The sequence below is a fragment of the Myxocyprinus asiaticus genome, chromosome 41, assembly GCF_019703515.2.
Source record: "Myxocyprinus asiaticus isolate MX2 ecotype Aquarium Trade chromosome 41, UBuf_Myxa_2, whole genome shotgun sequence".
Taxonomy (NCBI): Eukaryota; Metazoa; Chordata; class Actinopteri; order Cypriniformes; family Catostomidae; genus Myxocyprinus; species Myxocyprinus asiaticus.
This window is the reverse complement of record NC_059384.1, coordinates 13,750,765-13,767,847: the sequence shown is the minus strand read 5'-3', so window position 1 is coordinate 13,767,847 and position 17,083 is coordinate 13,750,765.

Here is a 17,083-nt window from a genome sequence, read left to right as displayed (position 1 = left end):
GTGACGTACGGAGAAGAAAATGCCATGCAAACAACTAGGCACAGAAATGAAACAGCATTGCTGGGGAAGGTGAGAAATAGATTGGCTAATGTTTCAATGCAGTAGTCTGACCCCTGCGTCACAGGTGAAATTCATGAAAGCAGCAGCAGGAGAATATCAGTTTCTCTGTTTCAGTCTCACATCAATAGGCTCATGGCTGCTGCTGCTGCGGGAGGTTTGGGTGGAGAGGGGTAGTGCAGGGGTTTCTAAAATGCATCTAGATGTTATTCACAATTAACTGCATTTGATAGGCTTTAAAACACAGGCACACGTGTATGTGAATGAATGGGTCAATTTTAAGGGATAGTTCACCAAAAAATGATCATTTACTCGCTCTTATGCCATCCCAGATGTATATGACTTTCTTTCTTCTGCAGAACACAAATTAAGATTTTATAGAAGAATATCTCTGCTCTGTTGGTCCTTACAATGCATGCTAATGGTGACTAGACCTTTGAAGCTCCAAAAATCACATAAAGGCCACATAAAATAATTCATAAGACTCCAGTGGTCTTCAGAAGCGACATAAGTGTGGGTGAGAAACAGAATAATATTTAAGTCCTTTTACATGTATTTCGTTACTTCCCAACCCTGATAGTATGTTGTATTGAATATACAGTATATGGTGAAAAAAAATACAGAAAAAATAGTGTCAAACTCTTGCTCCTATAATATTGCTTAAATGTTGACTATGTATCTGTGAAGTTCAGCACCTGCTAGTGGACAGCTCCCTCCTCCTAACTATAATCATTACAAGCATCTCTCTCTCTCACTCATTCACATACTCATACACAGACACACAGATATGTACTCAATCACACACAGTAAAGCATTTTCAGCATAACAGATGCAAATTTGTTAATATACTACAAATAGCATGAGTGTGAGCGCTTATGTGTTTACTTGTTGCTTTGATGGATAACGATGTGTGCTTCTCCCAGGTTCGGACATCTGTCAACACAGCTGCTATAGCCGTTTCACTGTACTCCATTATCAAAGTTTAAGAGTATTTTACGAATATTGCTCAGTCAGTCTCACATTTATAGCCAGCACATTTAAAGACACATTATCAACTTTGTAATGATGCTAACTGATAGAGAATATTATGCCATATTATTGCGAGGAAGGTGATTAGAACTTTGTAAAAATGCAATTAGCAGTAATTTCAGAAGCTGGTAGAAATCCCTGATAGATACACACACTTGCACTGCTTTGATAGACAAGATTAGAACAACCCTTGAATAAGAAACAGGCCTTCACTGCGAACAGAACAGCTTATTTTAAAAGTGCATGATCCTAGATGGATGCTATCTAATATGTTTAGAGTTATCTGAAATTAAGTGATCTATGCCACTGCAGTAGAGATATATTCTGGCATGGAAGATGGTTATCCTGGTTTATGATGGGCCTCTTCCTTGGTGGGCCTTTAGAAAACACTTCTTCAAAAAACATACATATACTGGGTAAAAATGGCTAAATAAATGCATAAATGTTTACAAATATTAGATGTTTTTTTGCCATGAGTAAAGCATTATTTAAATCTTACATCAATATGACAGAAAAATGAAATAAAAACTTTTCCAAACCTCGGCTTATTTAATTATTTCCTGCACAGCAAAGTCAAACAAAAGCAATTCATCCTTAATGAGAATCTCTGCACAAATATTTATGACTTTCTCTGCTGAATAAAAGGTATTTTAACAAGACCACAGGCAGAATGACGATGCAGCAAAAATTAAACAATCTCAATGCCATCAAAACAGAAAATGTTTAGCTTAGTAGTTGTTTCCATGACATAAGTCCATTTCTATTCCTTCTATTATGCAGATGTAGATGCCGCAAAACCTTTGGTGCACATTTTTTTTTAAGTCATCCCTCTTTTTGTTACATCTTTTATTTAAGCATTGGAATACATCTACAGTGGCTGGGCAGTTGATTAGCAATTTTTCTTGTTTGAAAAGGAAATATAATATCTGCATGCCCAGTGTCTGTAATTCAATAGATAACCATATAAAGTTCTCCTGATTTTGTTATTTATGAAAAGATGTGTCCATGTCATCCAAAAGGTAATACATATGTTCATCTAATTCAGTATAACTCTCAAAAACCCATATTCAAATGCTGTTGTATACATTGCAATGCTCTCATCACCCTGAAACAATGAAATACCTCTTGAAGGACACACTTTATTTCTGCTGAGATCCCACTCTAATCTAGCCTTTTAAAACACCACTGTACATTCTCTTGTACATCAAAATTAAAATTTGCCAGAAGGTAAAACTTAATGAATCAAAAATAAAGGACAAGTAGGTTTCCATAGAAACATGTATAATTATGGTAATTAGGTAACCATGAATGTTGAATTCACCCGAAATTGGGTAAATATGCAGACAAAGGCAGTTAAAAAAAAAACAATTCTCTTTGACGTTGTCGGTGTACACTTGAAGCTATACCTGTTTAGGGAATCTACAGTATCTGTAAGACACAAGCTCTTCTGTGTTTCAGCTGTTACAAGAACAAAGGACCCTAGAATTATCATAGCCTACACTAATTTTTCTCTCATTAACATTCATGCCACCATGGCATTACACTGCCATAAATCTTTCTTTTTTGTCAGTATAAGTTTACAGTTCTGACCTCTCCAAATCACCAGCACTCCCAATCATGACTAATACATTATTCAGGATCCACACTGATTGTCTAAACATCAACTAAGCAAAAAAAAAAAAAAAAAAAAAAAAAAGAAAAGAAAAAAAAAGCCATTAAATGAAAAGGTATCAGTGTGATTAATAAGTACATAGCCGTTCTTTCTTAATTCAAGAATAATGAAAAATTACATGCGAGTCACAAATTGGGGCTTTAAAATGGAAAGGAAGTCAAAAATAAGTTTTTGTTGTTAATGGATAAAAAAAATTAAAAAAAAGTTAAAATGTGGTATTGATGGCAAGACTGTGTGCAGAAACGTTTGTTGAAGGCTAATGCAAAAATAAGGTATTCAAAAGCCTAATCAAGTGTTTTAATCTGAATTCAAATGCAACTGAATGATTCTTTGACTAAACAGGCAATTGTTTCCCATTTCAGTTCACACTTAGACTGGAGTTGAGACCCTTCAATTCATGAAACAGTGGTTTTGCGCTGTCTTTGACCAATTTAGATGGCTGAGGTTGGGAGGGGTATAGTAGAGAGAGGAAGTCCTGTCTGTAGCTGTGTTGCAATTCGCAGGGTCCCTATGCAGTGATCACTGATCCCTACTCACTGAGCACAGGATATCTGTTGAAGTTCATTTCACTTGACAAAATATGTTCATTTGGAATATCCTGCAATGTCATCAAACACAGACTACGCCTGAGTTGTGCAGATTTCGGGTTTCAAGTAAGATGACACAATGTACTTACGTATAGTATGTGTAAATACATATAATGTAATATAAATAACTGTACATCCAAATGTATACATTTATAAAATACATCCATGCATATTTCTTATATAAAATAGTTGTTATATTTTTTAATCAATATATTTCAGTGAAGTGAAATGACTGTTGCTGTTTAACCCTTAAATGCATGGGAATTTCACCAAACACACTTACATATTTGGGTCTTTCGAGACCTGGCACTTATATCTATCATAAATGGATCTACAAAATGCCCTGATATTTTCAAGACAATTATAAAATAATAGAATAAAATATATTTTGATATATTTAGACATTTTTATTTTTCATATATTAAAGAGAAGATGCAACAAATCAGGACAAATCTAGAACAGGATTAATTACTTTTACACTTAAATTTAATGAGACGCATCTGGCTGTCAAACACATATTGAGCTACACATAACACATAAGCTACACGTGTTACACATATGTATTTTCTCAGGCACTTATTGAGTCTAAATAGATGAACAATTTACAAAACTGCAATAGTACACCCAAATATCAATAGTCGTATCATATTGTTAATGTGTTGTACTTGCTATAGTTTACTTCCATGTTGTTTCTTCATCAAATAACAATGACAAATGTAAATCACTGAAACAACAGCACCACATTGAGTAAGAAATAACAAGTATAATATGTATGTGTACACACATATGGAATACTGAAAATTAATCATTGCTGATAATTCATTGTTGCAGAAAATCAACATGATATTGTATTTTTAAACTATGTCCAACGATAGAGAGTGCTTCCAGGGTGGAGTATAAACTTAAGTTGTTCTATGGTCAAGGGCTCATAATAGTCCAAAAACAAAAAGCTGGATATCCATGGCACTCTTATTAATTAAAAAGCCTTCATTATCACATGGCTTCATACAAAAGTTAAAACGGCTCTCCTACGCATTTCGTCGTGAGCCTTCCTCAGGGAGAGTAACAAACAAGCTTCACACAGGTGAGAGTAACATCACTCATTTAGTAAGTCACATGATCAACTAGTTAACTATAGTGTTAAACATTTGCTATTGTTACTTGTTTTTGTACTCAAAGAGAATTACAAATAATACACTTAAAAAAATAATAATTACAAGTAAGGACTAAAATCCAAATCCTCATTCAATCCAGGATATTTCATAGCATTTAGCTTGTATATCCAAAGTCTCTCTTTAATTAAGTTTTTGTTCTCTATTACCTTTCCTGATTGAAATACTTATATGGTCAATACCTTGTATTTTAAGAGTAGATGGATTACAGTTGTGCATTATTTAAAAATCTTTAGCCATAGAATACTCTTCATTACCCCTCCTAATTGCATATTTATGTTCAGCCAGATGGTCTTGCAATCGTCTTTTTGTTCTACCAATATAGAAAACCTTACAATATGGACATTCCAACCTGTAGATAACATGAGTAGTTTTACAGTTAATGAAGTATTTGATAGAATAAATCTTATTCGTTTTTCCATCTAGAAAAGTTTTTCCTTGTACTACATTATCACAGTGATTGCACTGATGACATTTAAAACAACCCTTAGGTTTATCCCCTAACCAATGATTTTTGCAAGTGGGTGGTAGATAACTATGTACTAATCTGTCACCTAAAGTAGTGATTTTATTAAAACTTATCATTCTGGGAATGTATCTCTCAAAAAATCATCACTCTGGATAATGCCCCAATTTTTTCGAATAATCCATTTGACTTTTTCAGCAATCATGCTATATTGTGAAACAAAATAAACTTTAATTGTTGTTTCGGATCTCATTTTGCTTTTAACAAATCTGTCCTTGTCATATTTTTCACACGTGTTCTAGCTTTTTGGATATTTTCGAACTTATACCTTCTGTTTAAAAAGCATTTTTATAAGTCCTTAGATTTATCCTCAAAATCTTGCTCTTTGTCACAAATCCTAAGTAGTTTTTGAAATTAACGTATGTTATGAAAGGTATGTTTAATATCAATTTAGGAGGATTGAAACTCTTAGCATGAAAAACCGTATTTCTATCAATAGGTTTCCTAAATATTGATGTATGTAAAAAGCCATATTTTTCTTTACTGATTTCAAGGTCCAGAAAATGAATGTTTTCCTTATTGTACTCTAGGGATAGTTTAACATTTGAGTTTGTACTATAAGGTATTGGTGAAATGATTTTAGATCTTCCTCTGAACCTGAAAAAAATATGATATGTACATCAATGTAACATCCCCACCAGATAATGTTATCTAGAAAGTGATTTGTTGTAGGATTCAATACATAATCATGTTCCCATTTACCTAAGAATAAACCAGTGTAGGATGGACTGTAACAAGTGCCCATAGCACATCCTTTTACTTGTTTAAAGAGCTTTTCTTGGAAAACAAAGGTATTATTATTAAGGGTCCATTTAGTAAGATTCAGTATGAACCTTGAAGGTGGTAACTCTGTATCAGGTCAAGTATTACAAAGCCAATTTCCACAATCCATTTTCATGTTCAGTGTATAAAGACTCTACATCTATAGTCACTAGTATGTTTTTTCAATACATCTGTAGTGTCTTGGATGTATGCAGGTAATGAAGGTAAAAAGGACTTAATACAATACTCAGTATACTTTGAAATAGGTTCAGTTAAGCTACCATTACCACTGATCACTGAACTACCTGGAGTATTTTCTAAATTTTTGTGAATTTTGGGGAGCAAATAAAATGAGGCTAATCAGGAGTTTTTATTTAATAAAAGTTTAAATTAATTATCAGAAATCCAACCACTATCCTGAGCCTGATTCAGAGAATGTTCCAGCTCTAACTTAAGACTATCTGTAGGATAAAAAGTAAGCTGTTGATAGTATTCTGTATTCTCCAATTGTCTATTACATTCTTCTATGTATTTATCTTTACCCCAAATTATGATTGCACCTCCTTTGTCAGCTCTTATGACAATTCTATCATTTTTCATCAAACTTGTAAGAGCCTCGTTTTCCTTTTTAGATAAATTAATCTTGTGAAATGTCTTGTTCTTCTCATTAAAAAGCTGCTCCACATCAAAACTTTTCTAGATGGAAAAACGAATTAGATTTATTCTATCAAATACTTCATTAACTGTAAAACTACTCATGTTATCTACAGGTTGGAATGTCCACATTGTAAGGTTTTCTATATTGGTAGAACAAAAAGATGATAGCAAGACCGTCTGGCTGAACATAAATATGCAATTAGGAGGGGTAATGAAGAGTATACTATGGCTAAATATTTTTAATTAATGCACAACTGTAATCCATCTACTCTTAAAATACAAGGTATTGACCATATAAGTATTTCAATCAGGAAAGATAATGGAGCACAAAAACTTAATCAAAGAGAGACTTTTTGGATATACAAGCTAAATGCTATGAAATATCCTGGATTGAAAGAGGATATGGATTTTAGTCCTTACTTGTAATTTTTTTGTTTTGTTTAGTGTATTATTTATAATATTCTCTACAATAGAATACAATAAAAACAAATCACAACAGCGAATGTTTAACACTATAGTTAACTAGCTGATCATGTGACTTACCAAATGAGTGATGTTACTCTCACCTGTGTGAAGCTTGTTTGTTACTCTCCCTGAGGAAGGCTCACGCCCGAAACGCATAGGAGAACCGTTTTAACTTTTGTATGAAGCCATGTGATAAAGGCTTTTTAATTAATAAGAGTGCCATGGTTATCCAGCTTTTTGTTCTGGGACTATTATGAACCCTTGACCATAGAACACCTCAAGTTTATACTCCACCCTGGAAGCATTCTCTGTCGTTGGACATTAAGGATTTATTACAAGCACAAGGGTTGGCTTTTTTGGAGAGTTGCTCAACAAGGTTTTTTTTTTTATGTTGTGTTTTTGTGGTGGAACATTCGCTATACCCAGAATGGAGTGAAAAAAAGCAACAACATGTTTTTCATACTCAAAGGAAGATGGACAAATGATTATTACCTCTTCTTCTATTTTTGATGAAAATGGACGGATGATGTCGTCTACAGAAGATGCAAGTAGGATGTACACTGATTTGAAGTATCTCAAAGAAAAGGAATGTAACCTTGATTTGAACACAACAACACTCTCAGATTATTGGAGAAAAGGCTTGATCTCTAGAGGGCTTCATATCACAAAGTTCCCAGCATACAGTGGACAAGATCAAACCGATTTTAAAGATAAGTGGGAAGCAATTCTGAACAAATTCTCTTTTGACCTGATGCTGCTTTTAATAGAGGAATCTTAAAAAGACATTCAGACTGTTCAAGCTCAAATTGATGAAGTTACAAGATCTATCAAGACATGCGATGATGATGCAAAGATGAAAGTTCTATCCGAAAAGACTCTGGATGATTAGAATTATTTTGAATGTAGAGAAACTTATATTTGGCATAAGCCCCATCCTACAGTTCAGATTCTGCCGGTGGTGATGACGGCAGGGGAGTAGAGCTTACCCCCGCCCAGAACGGGACCTAAACTGGTGCAGATGGGGTGGAGGGAGGTGAAAACAACGGAAGTATGCAAACAATAGAGTCAGACATATAGGCTTATAAAGCGGAGGCTGAATTGTGATTGGATGAGATGCCTGATTGAATGAAATCGTAAGGATCCAGAGTCTTCCTGCTAGAACTACCGCTTACGCTTCCATTTCTATCAGAAAAGACTCTGGATGATTATAATTATTTCGAATGTATTTCAAACTTATATTTGGCAAAAGCCACATTCTACGGTTCAGTGCTCAGATACTTGCTTGAACCGTCAAATCCTGCCAGAGGCGATGACGGCAGGGGAGCGGAGCTTACCCAAAAATAAAAAATAACCTAATTTAACCTATGCCCCCAAAAGAAAATATAAAAACCAAATTATTAGACTTAGGACAACACCCAGTTCTTCAGAAGGTGAGGGACAAATCTGAAAGAAGAGGAAATATTAATGAATGATGCAAACATAAGCCTGTATGACATGCTACTATTCTGCCAGACCCTGCAGAAGGGTAGACAAGCTTATAAGTATTGTAGATCCCCTGCGAATGGGTGAGCCTTGTTGTGCAATATCTTTGCAAAGGGGTAAACAATGCTTGTGACTGAGCCCTTGCTTGTCATTGAGCCCTTGCAAAAAGGCAAGCAAAGTTGTGCTGTACCCCAGCAAAAGTACAAAATAACATTATGCGTTTGAGAAGAGCAACGTCTTCTGTGCAATACTCCTGCAAAAGGACAAACGGTGTTTGCATTTGAGCCCCACGATAGGGGCGATGTGGTTTGTGCAATACCCCTGCAGAAGGACAAAATAAGTTTGCGTTTGAGCCCTGATGAGGGCGACGTTGTTTGTGCAATACCTTTGCAAAAGAAACCACGTTTTGCATTTGAACAACATTGTGTTTGAGTCCTATGATGGGGCGAGCATTGTTTGTGCAAACCCCTGCAAAGATAAACAAAGCTTTGCCATGTGAAGGGAACTGAATGCTTTCTTTATAAACCGCATTTGTGGTGTTGTGGGACACTTAGAAGCGTGGCCCAAAGACATGCCGCATTTGCGGCACCTAGACAGCACATTTGCACTGCCTAGAAGATGTACTGAGCCGAGCAATATATCACACCACAGTTGTGGTGTTGTGGGACACTTAGTTGCATGACAAGAAGGACAAGCTGCAGTTGCATCGCCTGAACAGCACATTTGCGCCGCTCAGGAGATGAACTGAGCCACTAGCAGGAGTGCCGCGGTTGCAGTGTTGCAAACACTGCCCGAGGAGAGAATAGAGCAGTGAGCGCCAGGAAGTATGAATATGTTGAAAGACAGGGAGACTTGCAGTTGCAAAGTCGGGGCTCTTTTCGGCTGCAGAGAGCATGGACATCAATTGTTAAAGAAAGTTTAGGATTTTAAATCCTAAATGGCTATATAACTATTTGAAATCTTAGCAAATGAAGGGTAAGGGACTGCGAATGCCACAAGAAGCAGAGCAAAAGGAAAGCATGTAAATGCGAATAATGTGATGTTTGATGCAGAAGCTTTGAATTTGTATTCTTGGTTTCATATGATTATTTGTATGAGAACAACCAAATGCATTTTGCCATTAATGAAATACTGGTGTAATGAGAAATGCCTACTGCTAGCTGTCAGTGGGCACGCAGAACAGATAATACTTCCCCTTTAAGGAAAATGCGGATATAGACATAACATATAGACATATTTGCTATGTCTCATTTGCAAGGCTGTGTTCTCCGGTGGTCGCATTTCTTGGCCGCATATGTCATCAAGGCTGTCTCGTTTCATAAAAGCGAGTAGGACACTTCGAATGCAACCTTTGAATGCAACCTTCTTTCATGGGAATTCGGAGGATGCATGAGGTGTATCCTTCGTGGGCACTCACAACCCACAATTCTTTGCTTCAATGGAAATGTCTAAAAAAAATAACGCCAATTTGCCCGTAAATATGATGTTCAAACGCAAGTAATGTTAATTCCCAAGTAGTACCTCAGTAGATGGATGCAGAGTATATAATATGTATTATTATATTAATATATAATTAAAATAAAGTATAAGACTAAAAGTACACCTGTAAAATCTATTTTCTTTTCTCTTTACATCTTTATATCTCTCCTAAAATGTACCTCATACATTCCCTTCTAAAGGGACTTTGTAACCGTCTCACTCGAAGTGCTTGCACTTGTTAAAGAGTGGCATGCTGTCATAATAACCATGTTACATTCCGTTTCCGTTTGTCCTATGGAGGCCGTCTCGTTTAAACAAGATTTGTTTAATGGAGGACGCTCGGTATACTGCAGCCTTCAAAGTACGTGTCCTACCTAGCACCCAGCCTTCGAAACGAGACACAGCCACTGTGCGGCCGCCATGGTGAGAAAACTGTGTGAATCGAGACTCTAGTAAAATGAAAAATTGCAGCTTGAAAAGCGATACTGATGCAGTAAAGGGATATGAATAACATTGAATAACACTGATGGCAGAAAGCCTGAAACCCCATCAACCACCAGCTATTTGCATTGACAATTGTTCCCCCAAAAGAAGAATAGACTGAGAACTTAGCGTATTTTCCTGATGGACACCAAGCTGTGCTGAGGAGTACGAACATCACGTGTGAGTAATAATTCAACATGAAACGGCTTTTGCTTGGAAAAGAGAGGCACAGTGTGTGCCATGATTGTGTGTTTCACTTACATGTGTATAACTGAAAACAACGGAAGTATGCAAACAATAGAGACAGGCATGTAGGAAGTAAATATTAAAGTAGAAATGTTTTCATTCATGGGGAATTTAAAACAAGTAAAACTAAAAAAAAAAAAAAAAAAAAAGATTAAAAAGACCATAAAGAAGGCATGATCTATGCATGGCACTTGCAAAATTGCTCAACTACAATTCCTAATTCGTCTCGAAAGAACTCTAGGAAAGTTTCCTTCAGCATTACTAATAGTGAGGATGAGGTGCACTCTAGAAACAATGAAAGCTCTTCCAGTACTTTTTTAGCACCCAGAAGGGAAACACACAGAGAGTGGAGCAAAAGAGAGAGGAGGAGCAAGAGACCTAACTGGAGAGGGAGAAAGAAGCCTAGATCACCCATATACACGTAGCAGGATCAGACTGAAACTGTAATCAATATCTCAGATGAACATCTTTCAGAGAACAGTATAAAAGTCTTATCTAAGGGGCTGTCATTTGCCCCAACATCTACTCCTAATGAATTTGATACAAAAACAGACCTTTTCCATTTCCTATAGAAACTTGCATTTGAAAGTGTGGTATAAATCAAATCCTTGTCAAAGTCACAATACAAGTACATCTAAGTATGTTACTACGATACCATGCAGTATCTTTAAGCCTAAATCCACTTTTTGTCCTTTGGTTCAAAATGCTACTTTGAATACTTTTGTAAAGAAGGTTAATTTTGATGTGGAACAGCTTTTTAATGAGAACAAGACATTTCACAAGATTAATTTATCTAAAAAGGAAAACGAGGCTCTTACAAGTTTGATGAAAAATGATAGAATTGTCATAAGAGCTGACAAAGGAGGTGCAATCATAATTTGGGGTAAAGATAAATACATAGAAGAATGTAAAAGACAATTGGAGAATACAGAATGCTATCAATGGCTTACTTTTTATCCTACAGATAGCCTTAAGTTAGAGCTGGAACATTCTCTGAAACAGGCTCAGGATAGTGGTTGGATTTCTAATAATGAATTTTAATTTTTATTAAATAAAAACCCCTGATTAGCCTCATTTTATTTGCTCCCCAAAATTCACAAAAATTGAGAAAATCCTCCAGGTAGACCAGTGATCAGTGGTAATGGTACCTTAACTGAACCTCTTTCAAAATATATTGAGTATTTTATTAAGTCCTTTTTACCTTCATTACCTGCATACATCCAAGACACTACAGATGTATTGAAAAAAATTCAAGAATTGAACATTGGCATTTCTTCTTATATTCTTTATACATTGAACATGAAAATGGATTGTTGGCTTTTGAATATTTTCTGAATACTTGATCTGATACAGAGTTACCACCTTCAGGGTTCATACTGAATCTTACTAAATGGACCCTTAATAATGATATCTTTGTTTTCCAAGAAAAGCTCTTTAAACAAGTAAAAGGATGTGCTATGGGCGCTTGTTACAGTCCATCCTACACTGGTTTATTCTCGATATCTTAATAGTACCAACTCAAATGTTAAACTATCCCTAGAGTACAATTTGAGAGCAAAAACTTAATTAAAGACTTTTTGGACATACAAGCTAAAAGCTATGAAATATCCTGGATTGAATGAGGATTTGGATTTTAGTCCTTACTTGTAATTTTTTTTTTTTTTTGTGTATTATTTGTAATTCTCTTTGAGTACAAAAACAAGTAACAATAGCGAATGTTTAACAATATAGTTAACTAGTTGATCATGTGACTTACTAAATGAGTGATGTTACTCTCACCTGTGTGAAGCTTGTTTGTTACTCTTCCTGAGGTAGGCTCATGGCGAAATGCGTAGGAGAGCCGTTTTAACTTTTGTATTTAGCCATGTGAAAATAAAGGCTTTTTAATTAATAAGAGTGCCATGATATTGTATTTATTTGTATTAATACAGTACTCAATTCTCTTGTAATAAACAAAGAAATCGATCTCCTGTGATAGTAAACTTATATAGATATGAAATAATAATAAAAATATAATTTCTGGAAGTGCACACAACATTTTTTTCCCCTTTTTTTTCGTGTGCAATTTCGGCTTCTTTTTTTCATACTATTTATAAGAGAGAGATTTAGGAATACTAAAGAGGTGTGGGCACAACTCCAAAAAATGTATGACATACAGGGGGTAGAATGAGGTCCTGGGTCACTAAAGATCCGAGGTATGCATTTAAGGGTTAAAATAAAGCATAATTAATTCTATTTTATAATATGTTTGTCTTCTTAACCATTATATGACCTTTTGTTATGAAAATGGATGTAATGGTTGCACTCGTGCACAACCACAAAGAAAGCACACCTGAGGTGAATTAGGCTTAATTAAAATACCAGCGTCTCAAACCTCATTTTTGTTTATTTTATTTTAGCCACACTACATCAGTACTCTGACGGTCCACAATGACTAGTAGGTAAATTTCCCTCTCCACATCCTGTGAAGTGATGTTTTGATGTACACTTACTTCCCTATGCCTTTTTGAGTACCCTTCCAACTGAACATCTATGCTCCCTTAGGACTGGAATCTCACTTACGGTGGCTGAATACCATGTGAAGTCTCCTACGCAGGTCTCTATCGGTCGATTGGAATGCACCTTGTCAGAGACCCTATCATCCTGAAAAGGGGCCAAGACTACTAAACATGTGGCCACTTGGGATAGGTCACATGATCATGCCATTTCCATTCCATGTCCATTTGTCTAGATACTGCAGAAAGCAGAAAGTAGCAGATAGCAGAAAGTTAAATTCACACAATATAAATAGATCTCTTTAACTCCAAGCATTCAACAACAGAATGATTGAGAATGGCTATTAAACAATGATAAAAATTCATTTTGTTAACTATTTCTGTTCTCAGACACACTACAAAATGTCTGCTTTTTTGTCTGTGGTTATTTCTAGCGTGCATCAAAAGGTTATTTTAAGCCATTACTCTGAAGAACTGATCAATACTCTATTCACATAAAATGTGAATAGATGCCCTCAAAAAGGACCAATTTCACCAGCCAATGGGGGAAAACAAAATGGTTTTTGTAGCTATTGGAAAATTGACTTGTGCAATTGACAGCCACCAAGCAGTTTTAAATTTGGGAGAGCTTGAAAATTGAATGATTCATTAGGTTAAATGGCAGCAGATTTTAAGCTTAAATACAAAGATAAAGTGAAATCGCAAATCATCTTGTTATGAGAAACCAGTTCTTCCCTTTGTGCTAAGTGTACTTAGCAGGCTAATTTTTCACTACAGCTTCTTTAAGAAGTATATGTAGATATCTGTGTTTAATTGAAAGCTATTATCATAATGCACCCCACCTTGTGTGTTATTCATATTCAAATGGCCAAATTTGAACTGAGTACAATTTATTCCCCCTTGAGTGATTGCAAATTGAGGCAGGAACAGGGGATCACTGCTATAAATTACAGCCGTGATGACACAGGGGTCCATCTCACATATAGGTTTCCATTGTTAGATTAGCAAATGAATGTGTTGATAATTGGTTTAAATTTAGATTCACAGATTGGTGTTTCAGTCCTAACTAATGTGTGAGGCATTTGTGGAGTTATTCATATAACATTTGATAAATTAGAGGTAAATTATGAAACTATGGTGGGTAAATAAATCAGAAATAAAAACACAGGTTTTATATCATGGTATATTTAATTCCCAATTCACACAAGTATTCAAACTGGCAGATGTGGCTTTTTGACCTGGTTCCAGTTGCTTTTCATATTAAGTGAACTAAATGGAGGGTCTCAGAAAATAATAATACAAATCTACTTCCAAGAACAAAGTCTCAGATCTCCAGGAAATCCCACACGTTCTACTGTACAGCTGAGAGAAATTGGTAAAGTTCAGCTGAAGTGACACCTGGCTTTAGCTCTGTCTGATTAACTCAATTCTCCAGAATATTTCTTCTACAGAGACCGAGACACATTTTTTTTTTTTTTACCTACTGAAACCCTCCACCAGAACTCCAAGTGATTTCACCTGCTCCTCAAGAGCTGAAGTGTTCTTGAAATCCTACTGCATCTCTTAATTCCGTGTATAATTATCACAGTAGGCTATCTAAAATAATAGTACTTGATATTGTTGAGCATTGGAAAGAATAAATAAATAAATAAATAAATGAACAGATAGCTAATGCCCAAGTCACAATTATAGGCTATTCTGGACCCTACATGGCATGGGTTCTTCCTTAAATAAAAGTCTATGTAAAATGTTTCACCTACTTTTATCATTTTTATAATTTATAATTATAAATCTGATTGCTTATAAAAGTAATAACACTTCTCAACATTCTGCACGATTTGAGGTATCACTCGTGTTCATAAACAGTGCTGGACACGTTATATATCAAAGTTTAATACTTAAGGGTTAGGGGCTTATTCAAATCTCTAAATATACAGTAAGTACTGTGCGAGTAATATACGATAGTACTGATATTTACCTTAGTCACAGCAAAAATATGCTATTTGATTCACTGTCGTTAAAAGTAATTAGGGAATCAGTATTGTTAAATTAAAAAATAATCATCATTAACCCTATGTTGTGTTCCTGTTGTGTTCCTGTCATAATGACTAAAAAAAGATGTGACAAAAAGATCTAATGCAATATTTTGGGATAATATATGCTATATGAGAGATTTATTAACAATCTTAGTGGGCCGGTCATTTTTGACCGGGAACACAAAAGGTATTATCACAATACGAACACAACACAAGGGTTCAACTGTTTTAGAATCACACAACACCATGCAAAACATTTGATATGCCATAAATATGCACCTCTGATTAGAAATCTGACCATAACGATGTGTTGTTTTTGATGTGCATGAAATGTTTTTTTTTTCTTAATGGTAAATGTGAACTGTTGATCAGGATCAGTGCTTACATACAATATAATCCACAATAAAACATAAAATAAAATCAGATAACAAATAAGCCAAATACTAATGCACCAAATAGTCACTCTCTTGTTCATCAGTGCCTTACATGATTCATTCCATGCTCCTGGTTGTGCACATTTCATCAAAAGATTGACAATGACAACAGCTGAATATGTAGAAGCTGTTTTGTGCCCTGAAATTGCAGAAAAGTAGGATGAGGGATCTTGTCTTTGCTTGGAAGAGAGCAAGTAGCACAGAGAACTTCAAACAGTTAACTTGAGAACATCAAATGTCAAGGGATTACAGAGAGAGAGAGAGAGAGAGAGAGAGAGAGGAAAAGGGAAATATCAGCCTTCACATGCTGCTTTGTACTATTCTCTGGGATTTTAACCTCATTCCCCCAAATAAAAACAAAAATGATCAACACATCAGCAAATATTTAAATAAAAGATGTTATGTCTGTTTAAATCAATGACAGCATCAACGTCTGTAGCATTTTTCTAGTGAGACTATTACATTTTGCATAATAGCTTTACTTGATTAATCCCTGGATTAATTACTTCTGCTTGCATTGTTTTCATTTACAGTGGGGGCCAAAAATATTGGCACCCTTGGTAAATATGTGCAAAGAAGGCTGTGAAAAAAAATCTGTATTGTTTATCCTTTTGATCTTTCATTAAAAAAAAAAAAAAAAAAAAAAATCACAAAAATCTACCCTTTAATTGAAGTAAATCAATTGAAACAGGGGAAATACCTCTTTATTAAATAAATATTTTTCTCCAAAATGCATTCGCCATAATTATTGGCACCCTTTTATTCAATACTTTTTGCAACCTCCCATTGCCAAGATAACAGCTCTGAGTCTTCTCTTATAATGCCTAATGAGGTTGGAGAACACCTGGCAAGGGATCTGAGACCATACCTCCATACAGTATCTCTACAGATCCTTCAAATTCAGAGGTCCATATTGGTGGACTCCCCTCTTCAGTTCATCCCCACAAATTGTCTATGGGGTTCAGGTCAGGGGACTGGGATGGCCATGGCAGAACCTTGATTTTGTGGTCAGTGAACCATTTTGGATCATTGTCCTGCTGGAAGATCCAACCAGGGCCCATTGTAAACATTCTGGCAGAGGCAGCCAGAGTTACGAGGCAGATGAGGATGGAGGATCCAAATGCAGCTTTTAATGTGAACAAAAGATGAACACGGAAACTCAGAATAAACAAAACAAAACAACAAAACCCAAAAAAAAAAAAAAAAAAAAAAAAAAAAAAAAAAAAAAAAAAAAAAAAAAAAACCCACAGGGAACCAGGTACAGAACATGACAATACATGTGAAGACTGACAAACTAACCAGGGGAAACAAGGGCTTAAATACACAAGGGAAAACAAAGAACACCTGGGGAAACAATCAGGGAATGAGGAACACCTGGGGAAATAATCAGGGAGAACCAAACATGAAATAAAACTACAAAGGACTACAAAACTAACACAGGAAACAGGAACGGGGAACTAAACAAAATGTCAACTTAAAAGTCTAGGCAAAAACAGGGAAT